Source organism: Musca autumnalis, unplaced genomic scaffold (assembly GCF_047663935.1).
Source record: "Musca autumnalis isolate F117 unplaced genomic scaffold, ASM4766393v1 scaffold_2, whole genome shotgun sequence".
Classification (NCBI taxonomy): domain Eukaryota; kingdom Metazoa; phylum Arthropoda; class Insecta; order Diptera; family Muscidae; genus Musca; species Musca autumnalis.
Window position 1 is genome coordinate 32,798,191 of NW_027411755.1, and position 10,329 is coordinate 32,808,519.

General features: G+C 35.7%; 1 protein-coding gene across 1 annotated transcript in view; it reads right to left on the reverse strand.

Annotated features, from left to right (window-relative positions):
- LOC141392696 (long-chain-fatty-acid--CoA ligase heimdall-like) overlaps positions 1-9,848 on the reverse strand; it is a 16,679-nt gene extending 6,831 nt beyond the window's left edge. Inside the window, exon 1 of the mRNA XM_073965576.1 lies at positions 9,801-9,848. The gene's annotated coding sequence lies outside the window, so the exon portion shown is untranslated. The remainder of the gene's footprint in view (positions 1-9,800) is intronic.
- Between the last annotated feature and the right edge of the window lie 481 nt (positions 9,849-10,329).

Here is a 10,329-nt window from a genome sequence, read left to right on the forward strand (position 1 = left end):
GGTACCCCCCGATTTACGGTATTTTGACGGGTTTAGCTACATTTTCAGACCGATTTAGCTATAATTGTGACAATGTGACAAAACTTGTGGACATAGGTCCACGTTTTGGTATAGCCCCCATATAACGGTACCCCCCGATTTACGGTATTTTGACGTTTTTACCTACATTTTCAGACCGATATAGCTATAATTTGACATTTAGGGTTCTTAAGTGTAACTAAACTCATATAACAAAAGTTGTGGACCTAGGTCCAAGTTTTGGTATAGCCCCCATATAACGGTACCCCCGATTTACGGCATTTTGACGTTTTTATCTACATTTTCAGACCGATTCAGCTATCAATTGACATTTAGGGTTCTTAAATGTCAATAAACTTATGTAACTAGTGGACATAGGTCCATGTTTTGGAATAACCCCCATATAACGTTACCGCCCGATTTCAGGTATTTTGAGAATTTTACCAACAAGTTTTAACCGAATTATCTGTAATTTGAACATTTGACATTTGAAATTCTTAGTGGTCACCACACCTCTCCACCAAAAATTGTCAAGAAAGCCCCCATATAACGGTACCTCCCGATTTTCAGTAATTTGATGATTTTAGCTACAATATTAAACCGAACAAGCAGTAATTTGACATTTGAAGTTCTTAGTGGTCACAACACCTCTCCATCAAAAATTGTCAACATAGGTCCATGTTCGGATATAGCTCCCATGTAACGGTACCTCCCAATTTTCAGTAATTTGGCAATTTTAGCTACAATTTTTAACAGAACTAACTGTAATTTGACATTTGAAGGTTGTAGTGGTCACCACACATCTGCATCAACAATTTTCAACATAGCCCCAATATAACGATACTTCCCTATTTTCGGTACTTTGAGGATTTTACTTAAAATGTTTAACCGAACGTAGGTCCATGTTTTTGTATAGCCCCAAAACAAACCTCCCGATTTTCCGTACCTTAGCTTTATTTTTTTGGACGAACTTTCTGTAATTTGAAATTTGAAAGTCAACAAAAATTCTGCAACAAAAATTGTTCATTTAAGTTCATATTTTCGTATAGCCCAGATACCTCCGAACTAGCTGTTAATGACATTTGAAGTTCCCACGTTATGTACCGATTTTCGATATTTTGAGGATTCTAGCTAAATTTTTTAAACCGAATTAGGAGTTATTTGACATTAAAGGCTCCCATCAAAAACTGTCAACATAGGCCCATGTTTTATTATAACCCCTATATAACAGTACCTCCCAATTTCTAGCCCACCAAAAATTGTCAACAGTTAGATATAGGCACCATAAAAAAGGGCCTCCCGAATGAAGTATTTTATGTACATTATCGGACATTTTAACGTACTCACTTAAAGTTGGGGACAGGAATGAATATTTTATGGTGGAGGGTATGAAAAGTTCGGCCCGGCCGAACTTAATGCTTTTTTACTTGTTTAGCTTTAATCCTATCTATACTTTTGTCGGCGCATATGGCCAAAATACATAAATACATAAGTTTTTTTTTTTTTTTGTGGAAAAAATATTTCAATCCACACAGGCTGAGGTTATATCTCGTCGGCAAAGCCGACTGATACTTTTTTTACTTGTTAGGTGTAAAATTGCGATAGACCTTAGAATTTATCACGGCATAGTCCGTCCTACGTTTCCAACGATACGAGTGGAAGTAGGAAAATTAATGCTGTGATTCGTCTCCAAACAAACTGTTAAATACAAGTTTTTAATACCAAAAAGTGCAGAACGGCGCGATTTTGAAATCTTATTACACCCTTTACCATGAATTATGTATATTCAAATCAGATTTCAGCCATTTCGTTTGGATGATGTGGGTGAAATTTTAAAAATACCGAAAATCGGGCGGTACCGTTCTATGGGGGCTATATCAAAAAGTGGACCTGTACCGACAATTCTCTGTCGGAATATTTTATACCCCAACAAAGACTAGATGCCAAATACAGCCTTTTCAGTTGGATAATGCGGCTAAAATCTTCAAAATTACCAAAATCGGGCGGTACCTATCCTATCAAACAGTGGACCTGTACCGACAATTCTCTGTTGGAATATTTTATACCCCCAACGAAGACTAAATGTCAAATTTCAGCCATTTCAGTTGGATAATGCGGCTAAAATCTTCAAAGTTAGCAAAATCAGGTGGTACCTTCCTATGGTGGCTCAAAAAGTGGACCTGTACCGACAATTCTCAGTCGGAATATTTTATACCCCCAAAGAAAACTAAGTACCAAATTTCAGCCATTTTAGTTGGATAATGCGGCTATTATCATCTAAATTACATAAATCGGGAGGTACCGTCCTATGGGAGTTACATCAAAAAAATATATAAATAATACAAATCGATCTAAAGCTATTCTTATCATAATTATGGATAAACATACAATAAAACATCGACTTTTATTTTCTTCCGGGGCAAGTCAATACTTCCTGAGATAAGTATATTGTCGACACTAATTAAAGTGACGGACGAAGAATTGTGTATCGGATTTGGTCGAAACTGTGCACATCATAACATTTCTTACAAAGGTACATCAAGTTTAAGGTATGTTCCACCGAAAATACTCCTTGTACTTCGGTTTACAGCGATATAATATTCTTCCTGGAAAAGTCCATAACATTTGAAACATTTTGTCTTGAGAATGAGGCCAGTTCGCGGACAAAGTTTAAACTTTATTTCGGATAGTTCTCGTAGTACTTATTACAATAGTGATATATGGGCATATTTTAGTGTAGTCCCCATTTAACAGTAACTCAGATTTTCGGTATATTAGGCTTTTAGTTACATTCGTTGACTGAACTACCCGTAATTTGACATTTGAGATTCCCAGTGGTCACAAAACTTCTCCACCACACATTTTTAACATGGGTGCATTTTTATACTACATTTTTATACCCTCCACCATTATATGTAACACATCGAAATATTCATCGGAGACCCTATAAAATATATACACTCTTGATCAGGGTAAAAATTCTAAGTCGATATAACCATGTCCGTCCGTCCGTCTGTTGAAATCAAGATACAGGCAGCAATTTTTAAGATAGAGCTTTGTAATTTGGTATAGAAGTTACTATTACCCCTAGGATGTTTGGTATTGCAAATGGGCCATATCGGTCGGTATAGGTCCACGTTTTCATATAGCCCCCATAGAAGTGTATTCGGTATTTTAAAGATGTTGGCCTCACTACCAGACCGAAATGGCTGAAATTTGGTATTTAGTCTTCGTTGGGGGTATCAAACATTCCCCCTGATATTTGTCGGTATAGGCACACGGTTTTGTATAGCCCCCACAGAACGGTTCCTCCTGATGTTCGGCATTTGGAAGGTTGTGGTATCATATTCAATCGAATTGAAACGGTACATCGCGACTTTGCTTTGAAGGTTGTGGTCTCAACATCCGACTAAAATGACTGATATCTGACATTAAGCCTTGATTAGGGGTATAAAACTTTCCACCTGGATCGACGTTTTCATGTAGCCCCCATAGAACGGTACCTCCCGATTTTGGTTTTTTTTTTTGTTTTTGAAAGCTGTGGCCTCAATTTCTCACCGAAATGGCTAAAATTTGGCATTTAGTCTTCGTTGGGGTACACAACTTTCAACCTGAAATTTGTCGGTATACACGCAGAGAAAAAATATTTTTCGCTTTTGTTGGAACAAAAATATATGTTTTGGTTCCAAAAATGTATTTGTTTTGTTCAAACATTGTAATCCAAATCCAAAAATACCATCTTTTGTTCCAAACATAGAAAACAAAAACAACTTTCGAATTTCCGCAATATTGTTAAAATCGTTAACAATACCGATTGTAGGAGCTATCATAATCTAATTTTGTTTACAAAAAGTATTGTCAATACAGAAAACCAGCCCAGAAATTTTTGATTTGAGTGCATATACTTCTCATATACACTTTTCGCATAACTTGGATATAAATGTCGCGTATAATATTGCAATCATTGATGAACACAATACATGGTTTGCTGCATTGGCTGACAACAAAGACAAACAAAAAGCCACAAGAACCCACCACAACATAAGGAATAATTAAACACCATAACAAACATGAAAAGGAAAGAAGAATGAAACAAAACAGAAACAAATAAAAACAAGAGTCTCACAAGTACATACACACAAAAACAAAGGTAAAGGCAGTATGTCATACAAACACACCACAACTCACCAAAATAGTTTTTTCAACACGGCATCGAATAGCGAGAGAAGAGAAACAAATTTTCGAAGAAAAGAGAGAAATATTGTTCAGTTGACACAAACTATTTTTGGATTTACAATACTACATGAGGAATCCAACAATATGTTAACAATACATATTTTGCTCTTGGAATATTGTTGGATCAAACATATTTTTTTCTCTGCGTGCAGGTCCACGTTTTTATATAGCCCTATAGAACCGTACCTCGCGATTTTCGTTAGTTGAAAGGCTGTGGCCTGTGTGGGTATTATGTCTTTGTGCATTTGTATGTAACATACAAAAGGAAATGAACTAGACCCATAGTTACTTTTGGGGATATACATATAATCACTTTCTAGGTCGATTTATGCATGTCCGTCCGTATGTCCATGTATTTTTGTTCGTAACGTACAGGTCGCATTTTTTGTCCGATTCAGCTGAAAATTGGGGACTAAAATTGTTTTAGCCATAAGAAGAACGCTTTTGGCGAAAATCGGTTCAGATTTGAATATAGCTCCCATATATACATATTTTCGCCCGATTTCACGTATTTGCTGCACCAAACACGCTATATACGTCCAATTTTGATGACATTTTGAATGTGTGACTGAATTCGGTCTAGAAATAAATGTGCCGAATTATATCGAAATCGGTTCAGATTTGGATATAGCTCCCATATATATTTTCGGCCGATTTCGCGTATTTGCTGCACCAAACACGCTATATAAGTCCGATTTCAATGATATTTGGAATGTGTGACTGAATTCGGTCTGGAAATAAATGTGCCAAGTTATATCGAAATCGGTTAAGATCTGGATATAGCTCCGATTTATATTTTACATATTCACAGTGGTGTAGGGTATCATATAGGGTATCATATAGTTTGGGATGACGACTTCTATTTTGCTTTTCAAAATAGTCAGGCTTAATCCCATAGTCGTTGTTTAAATTTATTTACACTTTGATACGACCAAAAATTTGCCTCATAGAAATAATGGTTTTAGACCCCAAGTACATGCAGAGAAAAAATATTTTTCGGTTTTGTTGGAACAAAAATATCTATTTTGGTTCCAAAAATATCTATTTTGGTTCCAAAAATGTGTTTGTTTTCTACAAACATTGTAATCCAAATCCAAAAATACCATCTTTTGTTCCGAACATAGAAAACAAAAACAACTTTCGAATTTCCGCAATATTGTAAAAATCGTTAACAATACCGATTGTAGGAACAATCATAATCTAAATTTTTTACAAAACATATTGTCAGCCCTGAAAACCAGATACTAAATCTTTTGATTTGAGTGCATATACTTCTCATATACACTTTTCACACAACTTTGATATAAATATCGCGTACAATATTACGAGCATTGATGAACGCAATACATGGTTTGCTACTTTAGCTGACAACAAAGACAAACAAAAAGCCACAAGCAGCCACCACAACATAAGGAATAATTAAACACCATAACAAACATGAAAAGGAAAGAAGAATGAAATAAAGCAGAAGAATGAAACAAAACAGAAACAAATAAAAACAAGAGTCTCATTGTATACATACACACAAAAACAAAGATAAAGGCAGCATGTCATACAAACACCACAACTCACCAAAATTGTTTTTTCAACACGGCATCGAATAGCGAGAGAAGAGAAAAAAATTTTCGAAGAAAAGAGAGAAATATTGTTCAGTTGACACAAACTATTTTTGGATTTAACAAAAACGATTGTTGGATTCACAATACTACATAAGGAATCCAACAATATGTTAACAATACATATTTTGCTCTTGGAATATTGTTGGATCAAACATATTTTTTTCTCTGCGTGTATGTTTGTACGATATCCGTTTCAGACAATTTTGAGTAGATCTAGCAATGTCCGTCCGTCTGTCTGTCTGGCTGGCTGGTGCGCACGACAACTCTCGAACGGATCAATCGATTCTGTTCAAATTTTGGGTATTGACATATTTTGTCCAGATTTGATTTAAGTTCGAAGATGGGCTTTATTGGTCCACTCCTTCAGGTACCTCCCCCACAAATGTTCAAAACCTGTCGCAAAACTTGTGCGCACGATAACTCTTGAAGGGAGTAACCATACTTTGTATATCGTAAATATTCTACAAGAGGAAGATGAGGTTCCAATATGGTCTCAATCGGTCCACTCCTTCGGGTACCTCCCACACAAAACGGTCTCGAATCGCATTGTTTTTTTTTTTTTTTTTTGTAGCAACTTGTATTCACCGCCACCTATACGACGGTGCAAGTTTCATCTGGAGCAAGTCCATACTTCCCGAGAAAATAGCCTGAAACCTGGAAAAAAATCCCTATGACGCCATATGTTGTGGTTTGAGTGCCGATAACTCTCGAACGGATGTGCCGATTCGGTCCACAATTTGGCTTTCGTAATATTTTGTCCAGAAATAGTTTACGTTCGAAGATAATCCATATCGTTAAACTCCTTCATGTACCACCACCACAAAAGTTCAAAAATGTTCGGAAAAATTGTGCGCACAATAACTCTTGAAGGGAGCGAACGATTTGGTCTATACTTTACACAACCTTATATGTCTACCAGATATAAATCAGGTTTGAATATGGACTATATTTGTCCATTACCTTGGGTACCTCCCACACAAAATTTCGGATAAGTTCACTTTAAGACCTGCCCTCGAAACACTTCGATTTCTGTTGAAGCAACTTGCATTCGCTGTCTCAATTACGACCTAAATGTTTTTTCAGGGGCAAGTCCGTACTTCATGAGGAAACAGCCCGAAAGTTGTAAAAACCCCCTTTAACACCGTATGTACTGGCTGGAGAGCTCGAACCGAATACTGTTTTTTGTAGGTAGCTTTAATCCAATCCATATTTTTGTCGGTTCATACGCCCACAATTTTTTAGTCTACACAGGCTGAGGGTACATCTCTCTCGGCAAAGCCGACTGATAATTTATTTATTAATTTATTAGTGGGAAAAACTGGCCATGTTTACCACGGGGTAAGGCAGGGAAGACTATAGTTTCGGATCTCGCCACAGATCTTCAGTGTCAAAGAAATTCTCGATCAGAGTGTTTCATTGGACACGTATCTATTTGAGCGAGCAATTGACACTTGGGTATAAAAAGTTTTCTGTTAAAGAAAAAAAAAACAGGAAACAAGGGAACTGATGAGGATCTGTGGCGAGATCCGAAACTATAGTCTTCGCTGCCTTACCCCTTAGTAAACATCGCAAATTTTTCCCCATTATTAAATTAAAGTTGTTATACCCTATACCACAATGTGGAAAAGGGTATTATAAGTTTGTTTTGGTAAAAATTCATGTAACACCGCTAAATATTCGTCGGAGACCCCCAATGTGGTATACCAATTTTCATATCTCGACGAGATAAAGCGATTTTGAGATGTGTGTCTGTCCGTCCGTCTGTCCATTATAAATTGTAAACACGCTCCAGGCCGCAATTATGGACCGATCGTCACGAAATTTTGTATGGAGGTCGGGTTCAGATCAGAATAGATCCCTATTCTTATTGGTAATGATCGTGAAATATTTAGCGGGTGAAATGGACCAAAAACATAATATTTATCCAATTTTATAGCGGCTCTGTAGGTCTCTATAATAGTCCGATCAACGCGTAATTTTAAATAAGGTAAGAGTATATCACAAAGGAGAAGCTTGCAATTTGAGATGGCGATAGGATAATATTTAGAGGGTTAAATGGACCAAAACTTTTGTGTGAAAATTGTGAAAATTTTTAATATACAGCTTATATCTTAATTCCTGGAAGTGACATTCCGGACAAGTGAGATATACTTGAAAGTGGAATGCTTGACCTTTCAATTGATGCCAATTATGTTGGTGTGCATGATCAGATAACAGAGTTACAGCCTAATATATTCCGTTATTTGTTTGTAGTGTAATAATAAACTCGCTAGAAGTCGCAATTATACATCAATAGTCACGAAATTTTGCACCGGGTAAGAGTATAGGTCGAAAAAGATGCCTACAATTTTGAATGATGATCTGATATTCTTTAGCGGGTGAAATGGACCATTACTTTTGTATGAAAAATATAAAAATTTTATTTTTGGTCTATATTTTAATTCCTTGAGGACATATGTATATATTTCGCAAAGTAGCCTGCATATGGGAAAAAACTACTGACCTTTCCTCTGATGTAAATTACAATAAAGTGTTTGCTAGATAACGGGCCTACTGCCTAATATATAATGGGTTCTGTGTAGAGAACCACATTTTTATCCCATGCTACATATTGTCTCTCCAAAAGTTTATGTAACACCACGAAATATTCGTCCTAGACCCCTTATTTGGTATGCCAAAATTCATATCACGACGAGATAAAGCGATTTAGCGATGTGTGTCCGTCCATTAAAAATTGTAAATAAGCTTAAGGCCGCAATTATGGACCGATTGTAATGAATTTTTAATCATTTCTATTCTGGCCCGAACCCAACGGCCAGAATAGAAATGATTAGTTTTTGCTGATGATCGTGAAATGTTCAGGGAATGAAATGGACCAAAAACAAAATTTTAACCCATTTTGTAGCGGCTCTGTAGGTCAAAATAATAACCCGCAAAATTGAAACAAAGTTTGAGTTTATGATGAAGAAGAAGCGTACAAACAAACGTGAGGATCAGATAATACTTAGCGTTTTAAATGGACTGAAACTTTTGTGTGAAATTGGTAAAAATTTCAATAACGTAGCGGTTAATCAACGGAAGTAGTAGTACTACATAAGTGGGTTTCATTACATTTTAGTTTGTGTGAACTACATTTTCCTTTCCTGCTACAAAAATGTCTTTGTCATGCTAGATAACTTTTTGGTTTTGATCATAAGTATTATACATTACATCTCTGATATTTGATAATTAAATTTTCACAATCATTGAAAAGAAGTTCCGTGGAGAGCGATTGTCCCGGGATAGTGGTATAGGGTATCCCATGGTCGGCTCCGTCCGACTATAGACTTTTCTTACTTGTTTTAATATTAAAACAACGACTATGGGACAAAGCCTGACTATTATGAAAAGCAAAATTTAAGCATTTACACTAACCACACTAGAATACTCTGATGCTCAGAGGAAGATCACCAGAAAAAGTTGAATATACTTCAGGAGGAATTGGACAGACGAAGCCTACTTGTAATTCCTAAACAGAAACGATAGGTCATTGCTAGACAACAACGAAACCATCCAATAACGTCTGACCAAATACAGCTAAAATAAAATTTATGAATTCAAATTCCATGGCGTAATAAGGTGCTAAGGTCAAAGACTTAGTGGCAACAAATACGGATAGGGTAGCGATATGATATATATCCCGTTTTATATGTTTTTAATATATTTCCTGCCATTGATTAATATGATTTGAATGCTAATTTGATCTTAGCAGTCGTCGTCCCACCTCTATCCCTTCTTAAGGCGTAATTGCTCCTTTTACCAGGGTTTACTATTATTTTTGAATGTATTGAATGAATGAACCACATATATATTGCCACTTGCCGCGCTGGATTGCAGGCCGCGTTTCCGTATGTTCTATTAAAATTTATTTAAACTACCTTTTCTTGCCGTACAAACTTCAATTGCACATTTATCGGTCTATAGTATAAATTTAAACTAAACACCGTGCATAAATGGTGTACATATTTATAAATTTGTTATTCCTATTTCGTGCATTTATTTTTTTATATTTTGCATGGGTTTTGAAATTTGATCTATAGTCATTATTGACAATGTACACAAACTCTACAAATACACATGTTAATAAAAACGATATTATTTGTATTTAAAATTAAGTAAATACAACAAATTAATAAATGAATAAGATATGTTTTAAAACACTTGTTATAGAATAGTAATGAATTCTTCGTTGAGTCAATAGAATCTTATACAACCATATGTAGAAAAATTATATCAGATTCTTATTTTTGGCATTTGTTAAATTTAATTTTTATTGTGTGACGTAAGGGTGGAATAACCAATGGTCTTGATCGGTTTTCACATGACAAAGGCCAAGACTTATCTTGGTGTTTTGTCCTCAAATGTCAAATTACAGCTAGTCCGGTTTAAAAATATAGCTAAAATCTTCAAAATACCT